This window comes from Terrapene carolina, unplaced genomic scaffold (assembly GCF_002925995.2).
Source record: "Terrapene carolina triunguis isolate 2854851 unplaced genomic scaffold, T_m_triunguis-2.0 Scaffold210, whole genome shotgun sequence".
Taxonomy (NCBI): domain Eukaryota; kingdom Metazoa; phylum Chordata; order Testudines; family Emydidae; genus Terrapene; species Terrapene triunguis.
The window spans coordinates 42763418-42791078 of record NW_020664561.1 but is presented as its reverse complement, the minus strand read 5'-3'; the positions used below and the strand labels follow the sequence as shown (position 1 = coordinate 42791078).

The 27661-nt window shown below is 40.0% G+C and overlaps 1 long non-coding RNA gene across 1 annotated transcript; it reads left to right on the top strand.

Moving 5' to 3' along the window:
• On the top strand, window positions 1-27661 carry LOC115271259. Its single transcript, XR_003899869.1, has 6 exons — window positions 1-82; window positions 5954-6049; window positions 14035-14107; window positions 21017-21083; window positions 24349-24466; window positions 26804-27661. It is a non-coding gene; the product is annotated as an uncharacterized LOC115271259 (long non-coding RNA).

The following is a 27661-nucleotide window of genomic DNA, read 5'->3' as shown; positions in this document are numbered from 1 at the left end:
GTGAAATCAATTCATCTGACTTTTTCTTCACATACGGACAATGCTGACATGCAGAGTCATGTTACAATAAGGATATGCTTATGTAAGTACTTAATTTCAAAACAGAAACCTTGATTGTTTTCAGCTCTGTATTTTTCATATAGGAAAAGGTGTGTGTGAGAGAGAGAGAGAGAAAGAGAGAGAGAGAGAGATACTGTGTGTATATGTACTACAATTTGGGAGACAAATTTGTTCTTCAATTATAGCATATTCTGTGCTCATTTATAATTGGTAATTTGTGCACTTGTTTGAAATTAATTAAAGAAAACACATATGTTTCATTAAACATGTAGAATAAAGTGTCAGGAAGAGAATTAGCAATATTTCTATCCAGTTTAGTTGATGGAACTTTCCCATGAACACTGGAAGTAAATAGCTGATGTTGTATTTGTAATGTAGCACATAAAAATAACAAGGTGGGGATAATGTGCTGCATTTACAGCATAATAAATATAAACATAGCTAAGAGTTGAATTGTGTGAGCATTGGAATCTAAAGTGAATTTAACAAGTTGGGAGCATTTGCCTGAAATGCCCCCCACACTATTCGCAGATGTTCATCTTGCTTGGAAACTGGTAAGTGTGCTTTTCTGAGTCACTGGTGAAAGTTACAACAGCTTTTCTGGGGAGAGAGGATCTAGGCTGTGGACTGAGGAGTCCTGATGGAAGAACTTTAGTAGCTGACAACCTGGGGGAGAAGGTTTGAGGTGAATTTCACCAGTATGCTAGCAGGTTGGTTGATTTTTTTTAAATGAAGCCAAACCCCAGGAAGGGGGTGAGTTTGGACTTCACATAGTGTGGGGACTGTATTCAGCAGATTGAGATGGACACCTGGTCACATTGTGGCATTAACTCACAGTCATGCATAGGGTCAGTGCAGAACACAGTGCATCCCAGAGCTTCCAAGCAGATGCAACGTGTCCTCCATAGTCAGCTAGATCTTCTGCTTGGTGGAGTCAGAAAGGGCAGGGCCAGGGACCTACCCACTTGTTCACATCCTTCTCCACCCTTTTAGGGTAGCTGTCACTGGCAAGAGCACTTGTCCTGCAGTCTTTGTACTTTCTGAGTGCTAGGATTCCATATATGCACAAGGTCCAGGCATGGATTGTAAGGGGCCCCTTGTACCCTCTCCCTTCCTTGAAAATCCAGTGACAGCCACAATCTGACCTTAAAATATTATTCTTTTACCATGTTTGGTTTCTAGTGATTAACAATATTTTCCTGTTATGTAGTCAGCACAATCCTTAGGTGAATCTGACCCTATATCTTTTCATATCCTAGGCCTCCCTCATTCTCTGCTCCCTAATGCTCTAACATACAGACAGTGATTGCCAGTTAATATGGGATTCCATTAGTGTGGCAATTCATGAGATTTTGTGGCACACAAAAGAGAGATGTTTAACCACAGAACGAAGGAGTTTTATCAGATGTCTCACAGTTCTTTGGTGAATTTCATGAGATCAGGCATGGTAATTTGCTGTTGGTGCATGTCACCACTAAAGCACTATTGATGTATTGTTTTGGCTATTAAAATAACTGCTTCCAGAGCCAGTTTGCAATCTGAGACAATTCACAAAGTGGCAGTACTTTGTACCATAAAACTAGATGCCAGTGATAATTGGGCAAAGTGGTGTCATGTCACTTGTGTGCAGTTCATTAATTAACTGCTTGAAACTGCTATAAAATAATAGCCATGTTATCAAGATGAAAGTACAATAATGCAACGAAAATAAAACTGCAGTAAGAGAAAAAACAGAGCAGCTGTTATTTAAAAAAAAAAACACCCTCAGGCTACCATTCAGTTTTAATGCCCACTCCTCTGGCCTTTCCAGTGCCAAATCAGAACCTGAACTTGTACCTAGCAGGTCTTTAGTTTATACTGCTTCTGGTAAGGCTACTCTTACTGTAGAGTTCAGCTTGGGTTTGGTCTACTATGTTTTTAGATATAATGAGTCTGATTTTCATCTGTGTCAAGTTTACACTCAGTGCAGCTAATGAGAGTTGGGGGAAGGATACCTCTAAGCTAGAGGGCAGTTTCACCAGCCAGAGAAGGGAAATAAAGCTTCAGGCATTGGTCTGTTAAGGCCCTTTCCACATAGCTAGTTTTATTGTCCACAAAGTACATCACAAAATAAAAATCAAATCAACTGAAGAACACAGTGCAATAATGGCCAGTGGTTTTCTCTGCTTTAACCATCAGGAGGGAACAGGACACTCCTTCCCCTTTGTTCCCTTTCCTTTTATAGCCTTCCTTTTATAGCCTTCCCGAGCAGGACAGGCAGGAACCTGTTAACCCTTTACAGATTGCAGAGCCCTATTCTTGTCACAGTACATAAGCCACTTTGCTGTTCCCCTGATGCTGTGCCAGACAGTGGCTGAAATGGCTGTTCTTGTAGTGTAGAACAGCCTAAGGAATGCTCTAAGTTATGAGGGCAGAGGTAGTCTCATGGGGACAGCTGCAACAGCCAGTGATCAGGGAGAGCTCCATGTGCACCATTCCTGCTATCATGTGAAGCTGGCATGCCCCAACAGCCCCTCAACATTCTCTCTCTGCAGATTGTGCAGGAGTTCATAGGGCAGAGTCACCTGTGTTGGAGCTACAATCCTCTCAAGGATTCCTTTCGGTCAGGGGTATTCTTTGGCTGCCGCTTTAGGGCAGTCTTCCAGCTGCATCACAGTGAGTAGCTGGAGCCAGGTCTAAGGATCTGGTCCATCTTTTCATCCGTTTTTGATACATAAAATAATATTACACATAGATTCCTAACAACACAGAAAGGCAGTCAAATCAGAAGTAACATATCCAAATGGTGATAAATCCCAAAACAGCCTAGGGAGCTTCTACTATTATAGCTTAGCCCAATGATATGGCTATATTTAAAAGCAACGGTATGTCCAATTTATGCATAATATCAAGTCTTTCAGTACAAACATGGCTTCCCGGTATGAACTGGTGACCCTGCACTGCATTTAAAAGAAGCCTTCAATTTGCCAGAATAACATCCTGCCTTCTGTAGTCATTTGAAATCTTTAGAACAGTGAGTCTATAGACCTCATTCACCTCTAAATAACATTGGTGTAAATCAGGAATAAATAATTCAAGACAATGAACTTGCTCTAACATATAATAAATAATAAAGCTGGCAGAGAATCCAGTATAAAACGGAAAGAATCAGGCCCACAAATCTACAACATAGTTTCTGCTCTATTTGTTCATGTTTTTCTTTGCTTGCATTTTTTGAGTAATCTGCAGTGTCCTCATAATCAGACTTCTTACACATCTTGCTTTAATTAGTGAACACTCAGTTTTGGAAATTCAGTGTTAACCTGAATTATTTGGATTAATAGAAAGCAATACAATTAAGTGAAGCACTGTACATATTACAGAAAATTGTCTAAGTGGGTGGTTAAAGTTCTGTTTATTTCTCAGTGGGGCCTGGCATTAGGTGCTGATAATGAGGAAAAAACTGGGTCACCACCCAATGATGAATTTCTTAGAATTATAGTACACGTTAGTCAGTTTGATCACTTTTTAGCTGAACACTTAGCTGAGCAGGGCAATGGTGGAAGACACAGCTCATCATACTTATCACTGAACATTTGTGGGGAAAAAAATGTATAATCTTAATGGGATTCCAAGTTTTGTCAGCGATTGTTCATGATCTTAAAAAGATGAAATATTTCTGTCAGTGCTGATTGTATTTGAGTAATTAATGGTTATTGCCCACTATGTTACTTTCAAAGGTCAAACTAAAAAGAAAAAAAAAAGATAGTTAAATCTTTGCCAGTTGAGAACATCCTGGAAAATCCTCTTCAAATTTCTCTTTCACATGACATGGATACCAGTGTTAGTACTTGCTTAATACTAGCAAATCTCTGGGTGCTTTCCAAACAAACAACTACAATATAATATTATCACAGGCAGTATTTTGTTCTAGCTTGACCAGAGCTTGTGGTGCTGAGTTCAATCACAAAACCATCTGTTTCTTTTGAATTTGTACAAATAAAACACAGGCTATAGCCGGTTGAAAATGTTCTATCCAAATTTTTTTGCCAAAACCAAGCAAACAAAAAGAACAAACCTTGCACTTTTGACAAAATGGGAAATCTGCGAGAGACTACCATTTTTGTCAAAAAAATATTCAGGTTTTCATCTCAAAACACAACCATTCTTTTCCATTTGAAACAACAATTCTTTTAAAAGGAAAACCCCCCCAAAATGAAGAAAAAAAGAGGAAAACCCTAATTTTGATCAATTTTTTCCACCAGAAAAGAACACAAACACACACACACACACACACACCAGTGATTTACAGAATGTAAGCAGAAAAATCCTTGTCCTGAAGAGTTTTACATCCTAAATAGCTGAAGTATAGTGGAATGATGAGATGATCTGAAACAAAAGATAACAGACTGAGTTGTAAAATTTAGCATGAGTGTTTTGTTGGTTCCAAGTTTGTTTATTTTTCTTTTCTTGAACCGTGGGTCAAGTCCAGGAGAGAAACACATCACTCATATTTACAAAAAAAAGTGTTAATGAGGATTTCAGAGACAAGCAATTTGATTATCCTAAAAAACTTGATGTCCCAGTAGCCCTCTCTATAATCTGATATGATTTTATAACAAAATATTCAGTGTTGTCGTTCTTGAAATAAGTCCTTTAATAGATGAATCACAGCACTGCCAAGAAGCTTAAAAGACCTGCAGTTATATTGAAATGCTGAAGTGCCGATCTATATTAATCATTCAGTTAGTATACCAAACTACTGTAGTAAATTAACAAGACAAGGGCCTGATTCTCCACTGTCTTTGCACCTATGCACATATGCAGTGGGTGCAAATTAGAATAGTAGCATTTTATACTCACACTGCATTCTTTATGTGTGTTATAGAATACACAAGATGTAAAGCCGTGAAAAATCAGGACTCATACCCAAGAGTGTTATAGCACAAATGTATGGAACATGTTCAATTTTGTAACTGTAAAGGACAAAGAAACAAAATCTTTAACCTCTACAGAATTTCAATTCACTTTATGAAATATAGACGCAGCTTTCATAATCTACCTGAATATACTCTTGCTGCCACAAACAGTGAAGATGATCGCTCTTTCCCAGAATAGCTCTGATTAATAATCAAACTAAGATTAGCCATAGGAAAAGACAGATTGAACAAGTTATTAATAAAGTAATGCCATTTAAGGAAGACTTGTTTCAGATGGGTTTTAAAAGCACCTGGAATGAAATTTTGACTCCACTGAAGTCAGAGGGAGTTTTCTTGTTAACTTCAACATGGCCAAGATTTCACCCCACAAATGCCACATCTGGCAGATCCTGGTAGTTAAGAATGTTCATATCTCCTGTATCTTGCTGAACTAGGGCCATAGTTCCCAACCAGGCACACATCTCACTGAAGTCAGTGAATTTAGTTTGCTGAGAAATTTGGCCCATAATAATAAAATAAAGCCAGCAGCAATGTATATAATAACTTATCACCAAAAGATCCAGAAATCCTTTATAGAATTATATAGTGTCATGCCTTTAAAGTTCCTTCCGTTTATAATGATTCTGTCGGTGAGAGAAATATCCCATACACGTAAAATGGGGACTACAGGTAGAAGGGATAAAAGTGGGTAGAAACTTTTAAAATCAGATTTGCTGTGTATACAGGGATCATTTCACCAGTTGCTAACATAGTCACTTTTGGAGAAGAAAATTGGCTGGCATTTTGTATTCCTATCATACACATGGCAGCTTGTTAAGAAGAATTGTAGAATAAAGACCAAGATGTAAATTGGTAATATTAGCACCCTTTGTATTATTCTTCATTATTAAATTATATATCTCTATCATGTCTCTTCTTATTAACCTCCTCTTTTAAACTAAGGAATCATAATCCTTTTAATCTCTTCTCATAAGGAAAAGACTTCCTTTTAGCTGCCCTTCTCTGGACCGTTTCTTCTACTGCTATATCCTTCTGAGATGCGATGACCAACACTGAACACAGCATTTAAGGTAAGTACCATCACTTTATATGGCATATATAGTGATTTAAGGTTCATGCAGGATGGAAGTCGCATGCTTCCCTGTGCTCGTTTTTCAAATTTCAGTCACTTCATGACTTCAGATGTTCAGAAAGGTGTAGAGATAATGGATTATTGTCAGAACTACCGAAGGGCTCACTGAAAGATAGATAAATCATGATAAACAGAAACAGACCTGACCTATCTGACTTGATTTTTTTTCTAAGGATATGAATAGAGGGGTTTATTTTTAACAACTTGAGATATATGCATAAATATTAAAATACCTGAACTGTTAGATAAATCACAAGGACTATGGAATTACCAAATTCATAGTCTTTCCTTTTTAATTATTGAATTACTTGAAATATGTTCAGCTCAAGCGTTGGTTACTTTAACCCCATCCGGTGTTCTTTGTTCATAAACTGTAGTATGGATATCTAGAATAATAGCATGTATATGGCCCAGGGAACATTCATTAAACACCCGCTTGTTGTATTCGGCGTGGTAAACAAGGGCTCAGCTTTTTACAGGAATTACACAAAGAAGGATATTCAGAAGCTTGTTCTTTCTCCTGCCCACCACATCAGCTTCCCATCTTTCACCAAGTCCCTTCCCCAGCTCATTGTACATATAACATCCCCTCCTGCCTGCTTGTGAACCGTATAAACCAGAGATGACTCTTGTACCCACTGGTAACCTCTATATAAACTGGAAAGTCAAAAGTGAGAACTAAGTGCAGCTTTCCAGATGGGTTAATGTCTGCTCAAGCACTCTCCAGTCACACAGATTTAGGAGACTTAGGACTTGATCCAGCTCCCATTGGTACCAATGAGTGCTTTCCATTGACTTCAGTGGGAACTGGATCAGATTGCTAGTAATGGTTCATTGATGGGTACATTCATGTGGGGTAATCCCCCCAACCCCCATAAATGTATTGTGTCTGAATGCTTAGACCTACAGCTGCCACATCATGTGAAGCAGCTTTGTGACTGTCATGACGTGGATGTGGGCAGTCTGATCTAGTGGTCATAGCAGGAGTTGGGAGTGAGGAGGCAGGCCCAGTCTGGATATCAGGAGAGCAGAATCTGAGGCAGGCCAGAGGGCACACAGAGTCAGGGGTCAAGAGGTAAGAGTCAGGCAGCAGGAGCAGTAGCACAGGAGAATTAATTTTCCATTTCCCATACCGGTGGTCTACCCAAAGATGAAGGTGGACACGTACTGTTGGAATTTCCTGCTGTGCTCTTCAGTCCTGAGCTGCAGGACCTGCAGTCCTGATCTTTTTTTTCCATTGGTCCTCTCTCACCCTGACTACCATAACCTCCTCCTTTCTGGCCTTCCTGTATATCACATCTCTCTCCAATCTCTCCAAACTGTTGATGCTAAAATTATCTTCCTGGGCTATTATTCTAACCACATCATCTCCTCAACAGCCACATCACCTGCTCCTCCTTCTTGAATTCCATTGGCTTCCCATCTTTTACTACTTCATAGCTCTTTAGAATTTCCCCCCAGCCATATCTCTCTTAGCTTCCTACGACTTTCTCTTGTGCACTTCCTGTAATCCTCCAAGTCCTCTCTAATACTCCCTCATTCTCCTTCCCACACTCATCTTTGGGCCTTATTTCATACCACACATAATGTTTGCAACAGTTTTCCTCTTCATTTCCAAGTGTCCCCTCTCTCCTTGCTGAAATCCTATTATTTTATGAAGCCTTCTAATATTACATTCCCTTGCTATATTCTGTCTGCACTGTTTTCCTATGTATCATATTTGTCTGTCTGAATAAGAGTAACAGTGCCTTTGGGTAGATACCATGCACGAGTGTCTGTAAATCTCTGTATGTACATAGCATTCCTTAAACAATTAGTAACCCTCCAAATCTGAACCAAAATCTCTGCATGTGATTAACCTGTTCACATCAATCCACTTTGCTACCAGCTTTCATCCCAAGTTTGCTGAAGTTATTCTATCATGTCTCCTTTAGAAACTGAGCATCTGCACCCTTGCTGGCACCATAATGTTTGATGTTTTCTGACTGATGAACTGAATGTCTTAATCTCTGCCTGGTGATGCCTGTCTTTTGATAAAAAAAAAAACAATTCCCTTCACCTGTGACTAGTAATGAGAACCTCACAATATTTGGGTGTGTAGTTTACTTCAGCTAAAAGTCAAGAAGTTGAGTGCTTAGCTGAGCTTTTTAGGAGCAGCTCATCTACTTCACCTTCAGCTGAAATGGCATATCTAAGGCCATTTCATTGCAATGAAGCAAGTGAACCTCACAAGGCATTTTAAGGTAGCAGGTAGCCAGAAAGCTGTCACAGCTAGGTAGTGAGCAGAGGGAACCAGGGGTGACTGAGATTGGAGGGGAATGTGTGAATCATAAAGGAGGTAAGAAGCCAGCTGAGGTCATGTGATATCCTTATTGAATAATCTAGTTTAGAATAAAATAAGGCTTCAATCTGGTTCAGATGAAAAGCATGTGGGTTATCTCACCCCCATTTAAACTTGAGCACATCTCCTGAAAAAGAGGCCTAATTTAAGCATATCATGCTATAGTATGTACAAAAACAATATGCAAGGTTATATGACATTAATTGGATTTACCCAATGCTCATATGGAGTCCAATTTGGCACAAAGGAAATGTACACTTTTCAAACTGCAAGATATGGAATTCTACATGTAGTTGATACAAAGTATTCACTAATTAGCAGCCTCTGCATTCGCACCTCCAAGATGAAAGTTGCTAGGTGCCCACCCCCTTGTCTGAAACTTCTGTTTGGCAGGCAGTGTTATAGGCAGTGTCTCAAAAAAGAACCCACCCAAAGTGTTGTACTATGCCTTGTAGCTAAAGCTCAGCAGAACTGCCAGGTTAACTACAGGGAATCTCCATCTATATGCCCTCATCACTTTTACTTCTCAGGATTTGCTTTAATTTAAAAGAGAGTGTAAAAGATACGTGGGCCTGAACTAAAGCTTAACTAGCCAGGTTTATTTTAAATAGTAGATAGTAATGGCTCTATAAAGAGCAGAACTGCTGTAAAGCAGTTTCAGATTACTCTTTACATATAAAAGAAACCAGAAAGGACATAGCTAATCAGTTCACAAAGAAAAGGGTATTAGCAGCTCAATAAATACCATCTCCACATACTCTTATAGCTATATCAAACAAAGTACAAGGAACACAATGACCAGTGTGCAAGTCCCATTCAGTATACCACTGGTTGAGCTCTTGGTGTCAGTTATCTTCAAAAGTTACAGGGTACAATGTGTTTCCATTAATGGACAAATTATGCCCTCAGATTCAGACTAAAATCAAAGGTCCTAAACACTAGGGCACAGATCTTCCTTTCCCCTGGAAAAAAAAAACTCCCACAAAATATTATACAAAAAAATGATGTACTTGCATCAGTTGTTCCCCCGGAGATGTATTATTAGTGGCCTCCTGAAAGATGAATTGGTAGTAGGTCAGTAATTTGCAGGAAAACCAAGTACCAAACCTGAAAATCCTATGGTGGAGAAATGCTGTGTTGTAAAAGCAACTTGCTCTGGAATTTTCATGTCTGCCATGTGTAGAGACTTCTCCAAAGTCCAGCCAGGCCCCAGAACTGTACTGGAGCTCCCAAGGCAGGATGTCCCAACAGCTGCAAAGCCATGTTCAAGTTCCTCCTTCAAAATTTCCTTTGTTGTGATGCCTACAAAAAAACTTGACAACAGTTAGACAGCTGGTGTCCATGGAGCATTGCCTGTCATGTTGGCCAGTCTAGTCTCATTGTTTCCTTGTGTTCCCCCTTCAGTCTGTATCTACCTGTTGTCTCCTGTCTTATATTGTAAGCTTCTTGGGACAGGATCAATCTTTTTGTTATCTGTTTTGTAAAGTGCCCAGCACAACTGAGTTCTGTTCATGACTCCTTGGTGCTACCACAATAATAAAAGTAATTTGTGCAGAGATGCTTCTCGCAGTTGATTAGCCACGGAAGTATACAGAATACTATTTTTCCTTACACATTTGCTCCCTCCATTTTTTCAGAAGGGGTGGGGAGACAGGTGATAATCCAAGATCCTAAGAATGAAACCTAGTTAATTGTTTGAGTAAAACAAGAAGAGACACTTCTGGCAGATGACAGTAACAATCAGTGTGCAGTTAGTATAGGAGCTTCAAAGACTTGCATGTACATTTCAAAGGGAAATATGATTTCAATTATCACTATCTTGAGCAGATCTCTCTCTCTCTCTCTGGTACATTTTAATCACAAATAATTGTGGCTATACCATCTATCTGTAGACTCTCTTGATCAAAACTAAGGTAATTCCATATGTCTTCTGTGCAAGGGACATATTGCAGTGAATCAGTTCTGTTACCCGTTCAATTAAAAAAATATATCAGATAATCAAATCTGCTCCAACAATTCATGATTTCTGTGATTTATAAATGCTGAAGAGAGCTGGACTTGTAGCATGCCTCATGGCAGGATGTGGGATGACCTGTGTGAAATCAGCACTGTCCTATATAACTGCCCAATGGCAATCCTAATATTCCATTACCTGCCTACTTGGCAAAAAAAGCTTTGACACCTGCTTCACTTGAAAATTTTGAAATGCAATGATTATAATGTAATGTTGTATATTGCACCTTTCACAAGCTTCAAATCATTTACAGAATTGCAATGATTAAATAGGAGAATAACATTTCTTCACAACCACTGAAATGGACATGGAGTGGGTTGTGGCACTCAGATGATTGCATCAGCAACAGTACACAAGAGAGTAGAAGAAGAAACCTTATCCAATTGATGAAACAGGGATTTCATTTCAGTAGGTAAGACTGTAATTACCCAGGCTGGGATGGTAAAATGTGCAATACAGTCTTTAATTACTACAACTTATCAGGGCTTCCATTTTATGTTTCATCCTCACATCAGTACTTTCAATAACAATGTGTCCCTTAGCACTATCCTGCTACATTAGTTGATTTCTGACTCTGAGGAAGAAGCAACACTAATGAATTGCCAATGCCACCTGCTGCAGCATATTAGGTTTTCCTTGGAAGTCACCCACTACTGACCAGATTCAACTATGCTTGGCTTGTAAAATCTGATGAGACAACAGCCTGGGGTGATATTTGCCTTCAAAATGAAAGCATCGCTCAAATGAACACATGCGTGCATTCACACAGACACACACAAGCTAGTTGAATACATGTCACCACGTTCCTTCCACAGGTTTATCCCCTAGATCCTGCACTCACCCAAGCCTCTGTTGTACAATATCTGGGTGTTCCACCATGTCTGTCCAGTTGCAAAAGGTTCAGCCCTCTGGCTGAGCCCTGAACAGTCAACCCATCCCTGGTTTGCCAACAAATATAAAAAAGAAATGAACACAAATTAATTGTCCTTTACATGAGCTAAGGATCTCTTTCTTCAGAGGACTTCTGTTAAATTGTGGCCCCAACTGGGCTCACAGGCTAATATAAAAAAAATAGTCCCAATAAAGGTAAGGGCCCTCCCTTCCTTCAGGGAGGTGCTGTCAGGCAGAAGTCATCCAAGGATCTCTTGCCTTCAGCCATCCATCTCTCCAGGAGCTGAAGACTAGTGGGGTGCTCTCCTCTTTGGTTGGGCTCCAACTGTGAGATGTTTTCCCTTTTTAAGCTCCTCACTCAGGTCTGATGTTTCTCACAGGTGAGGTGGGGCTGGCTGAGCTCACAATAACCGTGTTGCCCCATGTGGAGTTTGTATACCCCATCATACTATCCATTGAATATGTTATTCAGCAAACAATGGAAAAATTAATCAAATAATATTTTATACAGTAATCAGCCAGGTATGTGTTTCACTATTTATATATGATCACCTATTAAATTTGGTTTCAATATTCAGTGAAAAAATAGCCACAAAAGCTGCATTGCCTGCTTAGCAGAAAACTCCAAATACATACATGGCATGTCAGCTACTCTCCAGCTTCATATGGTAATTATTGAGATGATTGCAGAGTATGGGCTAATAACACCCACTCACCCTAGCAGAAGATCTCCTTTATATGAGCTACATCTGTGCTGACCATTTTCTTTAATGCAGTTTAAGATCTTTCAGGAATTGCATGCTGAGTGGTGGAGAGACAAGAAGTGCTCAGGGCAAAGACTCTCTAGGAAGAATGGCTCAAGATTAAGACTATCAGTGCAGAAGATGGATTTGCAGCAGCAAGAACATTTCTAATCAGCTGCATTCTTTGCTTGAGTACAAATGTGAAAAACATTATTTTATAGCAAGAAAGTTAGTATATGAAATACTGAAAACCTCAAATGAAGCTCTCCTTTCCCAGTGTGTTATGAAATGCAAAAATTGCAAGGTTCAATTAAACATTCTCCTGAACTCAAAGGCATTAAAATGCTTAGCAGACTGGAATTAATGCAAGTGCCTACTTCCAGTTTTGACCTCTTTGCAGTCTTATTACCTACTATTGCATGAGGGGGTCTTAGATTTGATTCTAAACATCTGACCCAACAAACTTTTTTCAGAGAGCAAACTGTTCGATAGATATAGAAGAAATGTGATCAACCAACAAAACAAGAATGATGAGTGTCGAGCAATGTGAGTCTTTCATCCCCTAGGACAGTGTTCCACTTCCACAACCTCCTACCCCCTGCTAGAGCAGAAAAGCCAGAGTCTAGGTCAATTAAGTCCAATATTATTTGCTATATAAAAGATACTAATCTCACGTGATTAATTCATGTGCAATCTAACATCATATTTATTAGGAGTGCAAATCGTGAATTTCTAGCCTAATAAGAAAGATTAATTGTATCAAGTGTTTAATTTCCTCTCATCAAATCTGGTCTTGATGATTCATGAATCTCATGGCAAAGTCATTTACTTTATCTGATCATTAGGTAATATAGATATTTATTAAAAGATGAATATTGCTAAATTAAATTTTTGAATATTTCAAAAGGCCACATTTTGTTCAAATGCAGGGAGCATGTAATGGCACAGCGAGCTGACACTTGATTCTAGCAGCAAAGCAATGTATTCTTCCATAATATGAAAGTATGGCCCTTTCAAACTATTCTGACATATGCACTGAAGTCTTTGATCCTGCACTGTGCATGCTAGAAAGTTTAAAATGTTAAATAATCTCTGAAACTGCCCTAGAAACTCAAGTTAGCTTATTAAAGGCTCCCCCCCCATCTATCCCCCATTTGAAAATTTTCTTTGTTTCACTAACGGCAAATCTCTTGTGTTTTGTAACATTGTTATTGAACAAGTTTAATGATTTGCTAAGGACCTCATCTAGTGGCATTACCAAGCAACATGAGATTAGAAACGAATGGTGATGTAGCCTCTCCTAGAATAAATGAAAATATTTTATTCAGCTACCAAGAAAGGGTCTCCCGAGATCAAATTAGAAGCTTGCTGTGAAGGGAGATGTTTAGGCATGCTCTGGAATTATTTATCAGCATTTTCTGGTTGTGTGAGAATAAGCAGACATTACGTTTAAATTAAACAAAGGAGAAGGAAAACAAGGATTTTTAAGTAATTTGACTGCTAATGATATTTCTGAATTATTCTCAGTTTAATAGTTTAAGTAATTTGCAATGATAATAATTGCTCTTGCTAAAGCTCCAATAGTGTTAATTCTTTCCATGCTAAAATTAACCCTATTTAAGACCTTTAATGGACATGCAATTGCAAATTTATATTGGGCTTTGTTAACTTTTAAATTTGTTTCCTTCTTGACATTTCTTTTCATTTAATTTAATTTTATTAGATTTGTCAACAATTTTAGAAACAGACTTAAAATCAATTTTAAAAGAATAAATGTTTGGGGGCTATTTTATGTTGCACTTGTTTGTCTTTATTTATAATGAGCCTGTGTTGCTAGATAGGATAGAAGCAGTTTAACTGTTACTTTTGTTTTTTAACAGTAATATGTTTCTTCTAGGCCAGTGAGAAACTATTACTGTGATTTTATTGCTCAGGTGCTGTAATCTTCCGTACAAAATATCTGGAAAACTGCAAAGGTGTTTAAATCTCACACAGAAGGAGCTAAAGGTAAGTATCATTAAGCATGCAATGCAAACCAATGAGTCTTGAAGTGTCAGGCCCAATGCCCCCAAAATTGTAAATATTAGAGCTGTCCCATGAAATTTCTAGGACACATTTTTGTCAGAATGTTCTGATTCGTCAAAATCAAAATGCTCTACAGGACCATGTCAATTTCAATGAAATTCCAATGAAACCAGGCAGGTTTCTGATGGAACCCTGCCTGCCAAGTAGTTTTTGAAACATGCCTGGTTTCCTGCCAGCTTGTCCTCCTGACTTCTCCATAGCCTGCCTGGCAGGATGACAGGGAGCTGAGAGCTACAGAGCCCCTGGTTACCTGATTCATGGCTCCTCATCAACCTGAGCTCCCAGACCCTTGCAAAGTCCTTGGCTCTGGGGAAGCCTGCTGGGGCTGCCAGTAGCGATGGATGGAGAATAGTAATTACATTTCACAAAGAATTTGGAAACTTAGTTTTCATTCTGAACTGAAACCAAATTTCAAAATCTAAAAATCTTCCATGAAACAGAATTACCATTTTCTGCCCAGCTCTAGTAAATAAGGACCTGATCCTGCAGTCCTTCCCCATATACCTAACTCCTATAGAAGTGGGCACATTTTTCAGAGGTGCCGAGCACTTGCAGTTCCCATCAGGGCCGTAGCAACAAAGAACGTGGCCCCCTCTGAACGGTGGCCCCCTCCGAACATATGTCTGGGCGGGGCCCCTTACAATGCAGAAACTGGAATGCGGTATTTATTTTGCCACTTTTAGGGGCCCCCTTCCGGTCGGAGGGTACGGAGGGCGCTCGCTATGCCTCTGGTTCCCAGTGACTGCAGTGGGAGTTATAGGTGCTCAGCATCTCTGAAAATCAGGCCTGCTTGAATATGCCTTGAACACAATGAACTCACAACAGCTCCTGAGCATGTAAGCAAGAGCCAGACTTCATTTAAAATTAGAGGGGGGAAATGCACCTTCTCCACAGAACAATCACTTAGATCCTGGTACTGTAGATAACAGACTTGACAGTGTAGAGTACTCTGACTAAACCAGTGGACCCCCTCGTGTGTACATGTACACATACCCACACATACCTAACTTGCCCTCACTGCTTTGGAAATGTTTACTGGCCTAACTTTAAACCCACGTCAACTATGCCCAGTTACTATGATGATAGTTATAAATAGGTATAATGAATACAATAGCAATCATAAACAATCCTGGGCTCCTTTGTGGAGTATGTGTGGCTCAGTTGGGATTTGTAACTAATGTGTGCTGTATAAGGCATATTCACAATGCAGGCAGCCTGCTCAACAGTTTACGTCCTAAGCAGTAAACTAGAAGATTGAGGTCAGTGAATGGTGCAAAACGAACCACATGAATGAGCAGGGAGATGTACCCATTGTCTTACTTCATGCCTCTCTGACAGCCAGATTATTCATGTCAGTATCGAGGTGTTTATTACATCAAGGGCATGGAGTAGGGGTGAGAATTATCTCCAGGGGCAGGATTTTCCTTTTTTTTTTTTCCAGTAAGAAGCACAAGATCAAACCCCTATGTTGTGGTCAGTGCTATTGTGTACACCCCATATGGAAGCCTGGGTGATGGAATACTTCTGTCATTTTTGTGAAATAACTGTTGACAATGGAAAGTGGCAGAATTTCTATGTAAAGTAATTTGGTTATTTTCACGGAGGTAGTACATGATGGTGTGGGGTAGTAGAACGACCAAAAACCACCATTAACTTCAAAAGAGTCAGAATTTCACTCTTTTATGAGCATGAGGGGTGGGTGCATTACTCATGAGTGATGAAGCCACAAGCATGTTACATAGCTCATCCCAAGTGAGTGCCAGTTTAACCTTTCTACCACACCCCATCATCATGTGTGCCGGATTGGCCACGTGTCATTTTAGATATGTCAGAGAGTTTTAAAATTTTTAGTCTATTGTTCATATCCCTTTGACTATAAAACCAGAAGCCTTAGTTACCCTTAATCCAATGGAACAAGGCTCAGATGGAGCTAGCAAAACCTCTAAAAATGATCTAAAGAGGTTTTCTATGTACAAAAATGTCACCATCTTGGGAACTTCCAAGTCTAGAATTATTATTATGTATTGTTGTATTCCAGTGGTGCCTAGGAGCCTAGTCATGGTCCAGGATCCCATTGTGCCAGGCACTGTACAGATAAAGAACAAAAAGTCAGTCCCTGCCCTAGACAACTTACTATCCAAGTATCAAACAAAAGACAACAAATGGATATAGTACATGGAAACAATGAGACAATATTGATCTACACACTAGTTAGTGTTCTCAGCAGACCAATGGCCTAACCATTATGAAGTTTTTTAAGCATAATGGAAAGATTAATAAAGGGCCTTAAAATTGAAGACAAGCACCTTTTGTTTGATGTGATAGGAAGTGGGGAGCCAGTGGAGGGATACAAGGAGAATGGTGGTATGTTCAAAAGGACAGTGTGAACACCTCCCCCTTCCTCTCCAGGAAACCCCTGGCTGGTAAGCCCTCTTGGTGAATTAAACAGCACACAGATACACCAACTTACCTTCACCACATGTGTTTATTGTTCATCGCCTCCTTAAGCTCCAGATACAATACAACCATATACAACATCACAAGCAGCCCCTTTCTGCTCCCTGGGAGAGCTTTTTATACTGTCTACTTTCCCTCCTGGGTCTCCAGATGGTAAGCTAATTATTAACTCATTAGGCTACTAGCAGGTATAAATTGTCCCTTCTGTCTTCAACACATCCAGTGCCCTGGGTGTTCTAAGTGACCAGTGAGCTGGCTTCCATACAACCCAATTTTCACAGCAGGTAGGAAAACGATGTTTGCCATGATATTATGAATGTATATAAATGAGGCAAGATTGCACTGTCAAGGCCAGAGAGAAGGGTGTTGCGCAAGTCAAGATGATGGGAGTTTTAGCTGTGTAGATGGATAGGAAAGGCTGTATCTTGGAGATGTTATACAGAAAGAATTGGAAAGATTTAAATATAGCCTGGATGTATGAACCTAGAGAGAGGTCCACGTTGAAGATGATGCCCGGAATATACCTGAATGACAGTCAGGATGTTGGTGTTGTGCACAGTGATCAAGAAAGGAGGTAGCAGGGAGAGCTTGGGGGGAAATTAAGAGCTCTGTTTTAGCTGTGTTGAGCATTAGCTGAGGGCTAGACATCCACAAGAAGATGTCAGAGAGACAGGCTGAGACGTTAGTTTAGACAGGAGACAGGTCAGGAGTAGAGAGGAAGATCTGAGAGTCATCAGCATAGCAATGGCAGTTAGATTTGTGTTTCTGGATGAGATTGTGTAGTGATGAGGTATAGAGGGAAAAGAGAAGGGGATCTTCCAAAGGACATGCTGAAGGAGCGATTACAGAGATAGCAGGAGAACCAAGAGAAGATACAGATATGGAAGCCAAGGGAGTAGCAGGTTTCAAGAAAAAGAAAAAGGTCATTGTGTCGAAGGCAGTGTGACGTTTCAGTGAGGATGAGGAGGGAGAACTAGTTCTGAACTTGGGCTAGGAAGAAGTCATTAGAGACTTTGTACGATTGGTTTCAGTGGAATGCAAGGGGCAGAAGCTGGGTTGGGGAGAGTCTAGAATGGTATTGGAGGAGAGGAATTCCAGACAGTGATTCTGAACAGGGCAATGATCTCAGAGATGAAAAGGAGAATGGAGATGGGGCAGTAGTTGAAGAAGCAAGTGAGGTCAAGAATGGGTTTCTTTAAGATGGAAGAGACTAAATCATGTTTGTATTGTGGGGGGTGGGGGGTGGAAAGCCAGAGAAAAGTAAGAGTTGAGAAGAGTAAAGCAGAGGGATAATAGTGGGTGCAAAGTAAATGTGAGGATGGGATGGGATGGGATGAGAGGGGTTAGAGGAGGAAAGAAGGCAAAATTCTGTGTCTGTGACAGGGGAGAAGAAGGACAGAGCTGAAGGAAGAGCCAAGGGAGGGGGAAGATAAAGTATTATGTCAATTTTTCTCTTGGAAGAAATTGGTAAGGTCCTGTGTGGAGAGAGAAATGGAGGCTGGAAAAGGGGAGGATTTGAGGAGGCAAAGGGTTGTCTGGGACTGAAGACATGGGGTTCAATTAAGTTGGAGAAGTAGAATTGTTTAGCAAGGAAGTTGTCAGAAGTGAAAGGGGAGAGAACAAATCTGTAGTGGAGGGAGTCAACCTGGTCATGGGATTTTCAGCAGAGATGCTCTGCAGCATGTGAGCAGGAGCAAAACAAATGTTTGGCATGAGCCAGGGCTGGGAGTCATCAGAGAGGATCTCCCAAGTGAGAGAGAGGAGAAAAAGAGTCAAGGGTGGGGGAGAGTAAAGCATAGAAAGAATCAACAACTATGTCAGTGAAAGAAAGGGAAGAGAGAGCTGAGAGTAGATGAAGGCTGAGGGATTGAAAGTTACAAAAAGACTGAGTGACAGGACACGAAAAAGGAAGCTGATGGGTGATGCTGGCAGAGACCAGGTGATGGGCAGAGAGGGGGAACTCAGCAACACAGATTAGGAAAAGCAGTGCTTGGCCAAGACCAAATCAAGTGAACAGCCCTATTGGAGAAAGGGAGAGGAAATGTGCAGGTGAGATGGGTCATCAACATGGAAGCTGAAATCACCGAGGACAAGTGTGGGAGATTGTGAGGAGAGGAAGAGAGAGAAACAGGAGTCAAAATCAGAAAAGAAAGCTGATGGGGAGAAGTTGGGTTGATAGTAGACAGCAACATGGAGGGGAAAAGGAGAGGAGAAAAGAGATGAGTCAAGTGCAATGCTGTTACAAAGAGGGGGAAGGAAGGAGGGGTTGGAAGAGCCAGGAACAGCAGAGGAGAAGCCCAATGACCTCACCATGGTCTGATCCAAGATGGGGGATATGAGAGGAGAGCCCATCGTAAGAGAGGGCAGCTGCAGAGGCCGTGTCAGATAAAGGGATCCAGACTTCTGTGAGGGCTAGGAGCTCTGGAGAGTGAGATATGAGGGGTCATGCATGGCTGTGGTCTTATTAGAGATGGAGTGGGTGTTTCAGAGATAGCAAGGGAAGGGAGATGGGGGGGAAGGAAAAGGATAGTGTAAGGTTAGGAATAGTGGTACAAGAGGTGTAGAGGTGTCCATGGAGATGGAGAGAGGGCTAGCCATGGGTGAATGGCAGATCGGCTAGATTACAAAACAAAACACCAGTGTGAGAAAAATGTTGTGAAGGTAAAGCTTGCAGCAGGGCCCTTGCTAGACAGCTAGAGTACGCTGGTAGGATCTGGGTAGGAAGCAAAGCAGGAGTAGAGACTCCCTGGTGCTTGCAGGAAGTCCCCCTGCTAAGCAGCTACCATTTGTGTTGTGTGTCCCGTTAGAATGCAGGAGTGTCAGACTGTATAAACATTACTAGCCTTGCAGCACCGCAGGATATCAGACTTCAAAGTTAGTGTCACTGCTTTATACTCAAAAGCTATCACTGTATCCAAGACTGAATCTTTCCCATTCTGGAAAGAAAGGCAACCACGAAGCTGCTCAGGTATATGAAATGGATTAATGTACAGAGAGCAGGTAAGGCAGTCAAAGACATGTGATACATTGATCTATCCTGGGGTTTCACAAGTTATTTGTCACATGTTCTGAAAGCTATTATTTATTTATTTGTATTACCATAGTACTTAAGAGCCCTAGTGAGCCTCATTGTGCTAGGTGCTGTACAAATGCAGAACAAAAAAGATGGCTCCTGCCCCAGAGAAATTACAATCTAAGTAGCGTGGATCAAGATTCACCTCCAGATTTGTGATTAGGTTTAACTACACACACAGACACTAGTCTAGTCCACAAAACCTGTGGGTAGCAGTGCACTACTGGAAGCACGGCTGTATCCTCAGGGGGTTTGGTCTTGGATTCATAGAACTAGAAAATGACCATTTTTTTAAAAATGCCTAAGCAACCCTAATAAAATGCCCATAGCTAAGATAAAACCATCTGAAAAATAGGGGTTTATATTGGAAACACTGGCAGTCTCTCACATAGTGACTATAGCAGAATGAACAGACTGCCACAGCACTTATTCGTGAGCTCTCTATTTTATAAAGGAGAAAAATATTTCTTGGCTCAGTATCACCTCCTCTGCACTCCTGCCAAATGAAATACTCGAACAAGTACAATTTTACAGCACAGGCTTGATGTGAACATAATGTCACCGTGTTTGGCATTTAAAAAAAAAACTACTGCAAAAAATATTGGTAACACAAATGTTTTTGTTTCTAGCATGTCTCTGCCATTTTCTTCCCTCACGCATTTCCTTTCCATAAAATAATTGTCGCATATTTCATAAAAATAAAGATGCTTGGAGACTTGTATAGCAAGTGCTATAAAGAGGTTACATTTTGCAGCTTAAATAGCAATCTCTTTCCCAGTGCACAACTGTTCTCTTTACAAGATACCACCGCAGCAACTGGCACTTATTATCGCCTTTACCGTCTCAGCACAGAGGCCACGGACCATCATAGAGAACTAGCCTATGACCACAACAGGTTATTCCTTCACTTGGAGCTTGGAGCATATTGGCAAGGCAGTGAGGGAAGCTTTTATTGCTGCTGCCTGTGTTGTTCCTGTCCTGTAGATAAATGAAGGACTTTGCTCTCCTCCCTGTTAGCCTGGCCCCTTTCATGAGTACCAGATCCAGATATATATCTTTTTGACAAAGGAGTGGGGGGGAATTAGAGCTGGAGTCAACAATTTCAAAACTCCAAGCCCTGTGAACATGTAGGTTTTGCTGTACAGTGGTTATGATTCATAGATGCCATCTCAACCCTTTTTCCCCCTGTAGCACAGTGATTATGGAAAAACATTATGCAGTATAAAATTATGTGTTAAGCAGGTTTTCTCTTGTCTAAATCCCTTGACCATTTTATCCAACTTCTTCATCAACATAAACAGCTTGGATGAATATTGAGGACAATAAGAAAGGAATTGGCTCAAGAAGTGGCATTCCTGCCTCAAGCAAGTATGTATTTATTTTCTTTCCTGTTCCCTGGAACGGGGGGGGGGGGGGGGAGCAAAAAACTGGAAGATTAAGCCTACACAGGATTTGCCTCTGTGCTATTCACTAAATCCTTCCTTTTCAAGGGGAGCAGTGCACTGATGCTACCTACATGCCCACAAAGCCTTCTTAAAGAAACATCACTTTCATCCCTTGAGCAGATACTGGTGAATGTAGTAAATGAACTCTCTTCTCAGAATGAAACGGGTGAATAGCGACTAAAGAAGAGGCTAATGCTGCTGTATTTTGCTTTGCTTCATTGTTTCCCTTTCACACAGGGTCTTTGGAAGATTTGATCTATTTGCTGCTGTTTCAACCTGTATAATGTCAGCTACATCCATCTTCATCTCTGTATTGCAGCTGCTAAACCCTTTGCCCATGCTCTCGCCACCTCTTGATTGCTATAATTTCCTCCCCTCTTCTCCCAACTTCCTTTCTATACAGGACACCACTGCAGTCATCTTCTGCGCTGTCTCTCCAGTGACATCAAGACTCTCCTTGAATCCCTTTATTAGCCTCCTGGGGTATTTTTACCACATCAAATTCAAGGCCCTGTTGTGTTCAAGACCCTAGAAAAATTTCACTCCCACTTCATCTCAAGCTTGTCCCCTTCTACACTCCTCTTTGCTCCTCCTAGGTTCAAATCCCCACTGTGCCTGATTTGAAGCAAGCACTTGAACCCAGGTCTTTTATGCCCCTGGGGAGTGTTCTAACCACTGGGCTACAGGCTACTGTGGGGAGAGACTGTCTCAATTTCTCCTGTTGAAGTTGTTCCACTTGGTCTAAATAATTAAATACTTATTAGAGCAGGAATCTGACTCTCCCCAGCCTACATGAGTGCCCTAACCACTGGGCTATACAGTCACTCTCTCTCTCTGTGGCCCACACATACACACTATTTCCAGTGCCTTTCCCCAAATTCCCTGCATTTACCTATTTCCCAGAAATTGCCCTTTCTTTCAAAACAATATACCGCAAAATAGCTGAGTTCATTCTTGGAAGGTTGTTTTCAGAAGACACCTGGAATTTTGCCTCTTGGAGGTGAAGATTATTTATTAGGTTTTTTTCTGTGGCCTTCCCCTCTCCCATATTCTTGCTTGCCCTCTCTCCCCTGCATGTCTTCTTTCCACTAGGAAAGGGAGCCATCTTGATCACATGGGAGGTTAATGCAATCTGAACAAAAATTGAAGGAAATATCATTTTATTAGTAATCTAGTGCTTTCCAAGACATAGCCTGAAAAAACTAGTGACTCAAGGGTTAATTCCCCAATGGAAGGGGGTGTTGCATTATGCTCTGCCTGTAGGGGATAGGTAAGAATGTTGTAATTGGACAAGCTGAAATTTTCAGGACATGCAAGAGGAACAGGTGAAAAAGTACCCGCTAATGATCTTTAGTCAGTGACTGGCCACCAGGTGCTCCTGAACCATATAAAAGAAGTTACTGAGCAACTCATAGTGGGGTTTGTGGGGTTTTTTGTGGTCTCCAAGGGGATGGGACAGGAAGAGCTATACTTCTTCTGTTCTGATATTACAAACAGTGTGAGCTTCACTTGTCAGAAAGCGCACGATCCAGTAAAGCATAGCAGTGAAGATTTTTTTCCCCTTCAGAAAACCATTCTGCCTTTAGTCTTCTGTGTGTTTTTTGGAAGCTGAATTAAGCAGGCTCAGCTTCCTTTGGTTGTATCTCATTTAGTGGGGACTGACTCATCTGACACGTTACAGGGTTACAGAAATATGAAGGCCTAAGGCTCTGCTCTATGCTATTCTCTATCCATGGTATTGCAATTTAGAAAAATGAAAACCTCAACTTCTCACTTTCCTACCTGGCCCCTCTCCTGCCCCCATCTCTCCTCCTGCACTCCCAACTAAAAGTCGGATGATATTTTGTACATCTGATCCATACATTTGCTACACAATGCATATACAGAAAGAAAAGTCCAGTGAAAGCTGATGGTTAACCCATGACTTTGATAATTCCTGTTAATGCCAGTGGGAGTTGCATGTGCTAATCCTGTACACAAAGAGGGAAGAACAGCTAAATTTAATTCTTCTGCAGTACTGAAAGAATAGATACCCCTCTGATAACCTAATTAATGATACCTAATATTTGTGGCCATTATCCAGCCTTTCAAAGCTCTGAAATGGCAGCTTATTCTTCTGTGTTTGTTTTTAAAACAATGAGTAATATCTCCGTAACGCTGTGGTCATGAATTTTCATGTGGCTTTTCAAAGAGAGAGAGAGATTCCTCCTTCTATACCATAGCTGTTGTGAGTGTAAATGGGCACACTTCCCAGGGGTACACCTGAACTCTGGCACCTTGTTCAGTATAGGTAGCGGAATGGTATTAGGAGTGTACTAAAAGGGAAAGACTTAGTGAGTTGACTTACTGCTGATGCCTGTGACCCTTTTTACTGATTTGGGCCCCAATTTTTAATAGAGGTGTTGTCACCATTGTTTGAAAAACGGATATAACATTCCAGTTCAAATAAGAACTGGACATGTTAAGTAGCAAATTGTTATTCTTGGCTGGCACTGTACTACACTAAGTCCAAGATGAAAAACAGCATTGCAACACTGTAAAACATCTCAAATAGTAAAAACTGCTGTTAATTAGTGGTTCTGACTCATAGCAACAAAAACAAAAAACATAGAGCCAAAGAATGTCTCTATGTGGTGTCTGGGTAGTGCAAGTTTCTCTTACATTGTGGTGCTTCAATGCATGGTTTGCCGTGTATCTGGTCAAGGTATCTTGACAAGGGATGAGCTAAAGAAAACTAGTGTGTGAAGTTTCTACTTTACTATTTAAAATAGTGCTGTTAGAAAACCCTGAAAGGAGATGGTATTTTAAATACTGACAGACCTGCCAGTGCAGTACTCTGGAGGTGCAACGGAGGTTTACACCAAACACACTGGGTTTTCCTTGGATGAGTATTAGTGATTAATACAGACAAATTTGCTATACTGGGTTTCACAATCCCCAGCTTCACTTTGAAATTTGAATTTGAAAGTTTAATGTACCCAGTGCCCAGATACTCCATCCCTCTTCCCCACTTGACTTGAGCTGTCTTCTCAGGGGGAGACCCAAGTGTCGCTAAATATGCCCTCCTGGGTTCTTCAGAGGCCTCCAGGGGGGTCTCCTTCTTCTCTGGAATGTCTAGGCAAGTATGTTAAGGCCAGCTCTGGTATCTGCCAGGTTATGAACAGCCTGTTTGTACCCACTTTCTGCAGCTGCAGGAAATGAAAGAATCCTGCTCCCAACGTACTCTAATACCACGACTCCTCTAATGCTGGGGCTGAGAGATGTCCCAGAGCACCCTGGGCTATGCTTTACGATACAACAACATGGGTGAGACATGTTCCCATAAGTCTTGAGCATTTGGGAAGTGGGGATATAAAATGAGCTGGCAGTTATGGGACCAATTTTATCCTTGGAGTTTCAGCAAGAATGAATTTGAACTTTATTGTCTTTCTTCACCCCTCTGATTTGAGCACTGAATATCCAGTCGGTAGTTTTTCAATTATCCAAAGCAAATTACAGTCTCTCTTGTCAGATTACTAGTTATTTATTTTTCTTTCTTACTATTATGTTAGCAACTTAGAGGTCTCAACCAAGATTGGGGTCACATTGTGCTGGCACAGTACAAATGGTCCCTGCCCAAAAGAATTTACAATATAAATAGACAAGACAGACAATCTGTGGGAGAAGGCAAGTACTATTACCCCCATTTTACAAATGGAGACCTGAGGTACAGAGAGATAAAATGACTTGCCCATGGTTATACAGGAAGTTGTGGCAGAGTTTTGAACTAATTCCCCTGTATCTTAGCCCAGTGCCTTAACCACAGGACCATCTTTCTTCTCTAGGCAATAGAGATGACCCACTGATAACAAGAATGTCCTTTCAGTTAATTCTGTGAGGAACTGACTGTTTGTGGATGAATTAATAACCAAAAGATCAATCTGTTGAAACTTCTAACCCATTTTTAAAAGAGCTAAAATTTAAAATATAGTTAAAATGATAGAGATGTTTAAATAATTTTCCATTGCATCTGTGACTGACAGACCAATAAATGCAGATTTATAGAAAATATGGGATGTTCTGGAGAAATGTCTGCATCATAATTTGAAGCATAACTATTTTGAAGGAACAGCACACTGATGATTCGGCAGCACCTATGTGTTGGCTGATGAACCTTGCTGTAATTATTGTTTTAATGAACGTTTGATTAAATTAAATTCCTAAACCATGAAAACTATTAAGAACAAAATTAAAAACTTTTACTGGATAATTTGATAATAACAAAAGGAAATGTATTTTTAAATTTTAAATTATTCATACTCAACATAGTAAAATATTAAGAGAATTCTTTGAAAAATTATGCTCTGCTTATATATACATAGAGAAGTCTTCTGAAAGAGCTCATGATAACTACAGTGCTGACCCCAATACATTCCTGTCACCACACAATGCTGCAGAATAGTATTAATAGAATGGCAATAACACCAATGAAGTGCATGGTAATAGGTGTTGTTGTTACTATCAGTTTGCATCAGTTTAAATTCAGGGCATAAATTCAGTTAGCATAATGGATCTTCATCCCTCCTGAAATGTTGGTAAAATGTATGAGAAGTTATCACATGACCTTTTTTTTTTTTTTTTTTTTTTTTTTGGTGTAACATGTCCCCTGGAATTGATGTCAGCAATCAATGGTGCAAAAACATGAACAGTGCACTGTAATGAGAACATACAGCAATACACAATATGAAACAACTTTGTTATTCAGCTATTACATTAGAACCATTAGAAAATTGAAGTGGTGCCATAAACCAATTTGCTTCTGCTTAGAATTATTGATCCTCATTTTCCACTAAGTAGACCTTTTGGATTGCAGTTCTACATAGAAAATTAATTTGCCTAAAATTCTTCATATATAAGCATACTTACTGAGAAATAAGTCTCTGCTTGGGGGGACTCTGCAGCCTGCTTCAAGCCAATCATTAGGGCACTACGTTAAATTATAACTGGAATATGATGACCAAAAAAAAAAAACCTGGAGTTCATTATCTTTTACAAGAGAAATTAATGTCAGTAATGATCAAGGAAAAGATTTAAAGCTGTACCTATTCATACCTGCAGTTTGAATGGTGTGAATTTTAACATTTTAAATGTATTTGTTAATATCACAAAGTACAAGCTTACCACAGAAAAGCAGGGAAAATAGAACATTCAACATCTTTTTTTTTTAGTACTAATTTGTAATAAACCAAATTTCAAAGCGATAAATCAATACTCATTTTGGTAATAAACCAAAATTATTAACCACAGCATTCCAAAAACTTTATGTATAAGTGCATTCCTAACAGTATGCAGAAAAGTAACAATATTTATATGACATCTAGGGGCACCACTTTAAATAAGGGTGTCATTTAGAAGTCATGTTTATTTGCATTTTTAGTGTATACTCTGTACCTACTGTATTACAATGCTTTATGTATGTTTGTATATATGGAGATCTGGGATTTATTTTTTGCAATTAAGCCTGTGATCCTGCCTCATATTGGGCCAAATTCTGCATCTAGTGAAATCGAGAATTTTCCCCACAGTTTTAATCATAGTAGGATCAAGCTGTTAGTTTTACAACTTTTAAAATCATGTTTCTATTAATGCTTTGTACTTCTATAGTACCTGCCATCTGAAGATCTCAAAACATGTTACAAGTATCAATTAATGAACCTTTATTGCATTCCCCGAGGTAAGTAACATGTATTACTATCCTCATTTTGTAGGTTGGGAAACAGAAGCACGGATTGTTAAATGGCTCACTTGAGGTCACACAGAAAGTTTGAGGCAGAACTGGGTACAGAACCCACATCTGCTGACTTCCAATGCTACTCTTTAACTGCCAATCTGTCCTCAAGATCTGATTTGTGACGTTTGGATATGGAATCTACTCTAACTTTGAATTTACCCAGAGGTTATTTAGCTAGGGTGTTCTAATTTAGGCCCACTTTTAGTTTCCATATAAATGTAAGGGCCAGATCCATAGCAGGTCTAAACTGCTGTAGCTCCGTTGACTTGCAGACCAGGATCTAACCCTTCAAATCCAATCTGCAGCTCTTACGCATACAAATAAAGTATTGTCCTTTCTCTCATGAGGAGTCCTAATGACTTCAGTGGAATTACTCTTCTCTTGTAAAGCTTATTGCATTGCCCAATTAGTAGGGAGAATCCCCTCACTTATAAATCTAATTAGTTATTTCTCAATTCTGGGCACAAACTACACATTTCCCACCTGTCATTCTCTGAAAGATTTGTATTAATACAGTTTTTGTGGCAAGTCTTTCTTAATTTTTTAATACAATATTTCTAATATGCTGTTAGAGAGAGGACACAATAGGTTATTAATATACTACTCTTGGATCATGAGAGTTCATCTGGTTAAATCTCAATTTCTGCCTTCTCAAACTCATTGGGAGATGAGGATTAACCTATATCGGCATCAGTGATACACACACAGATGATTCATCTTTAGCTATTCAA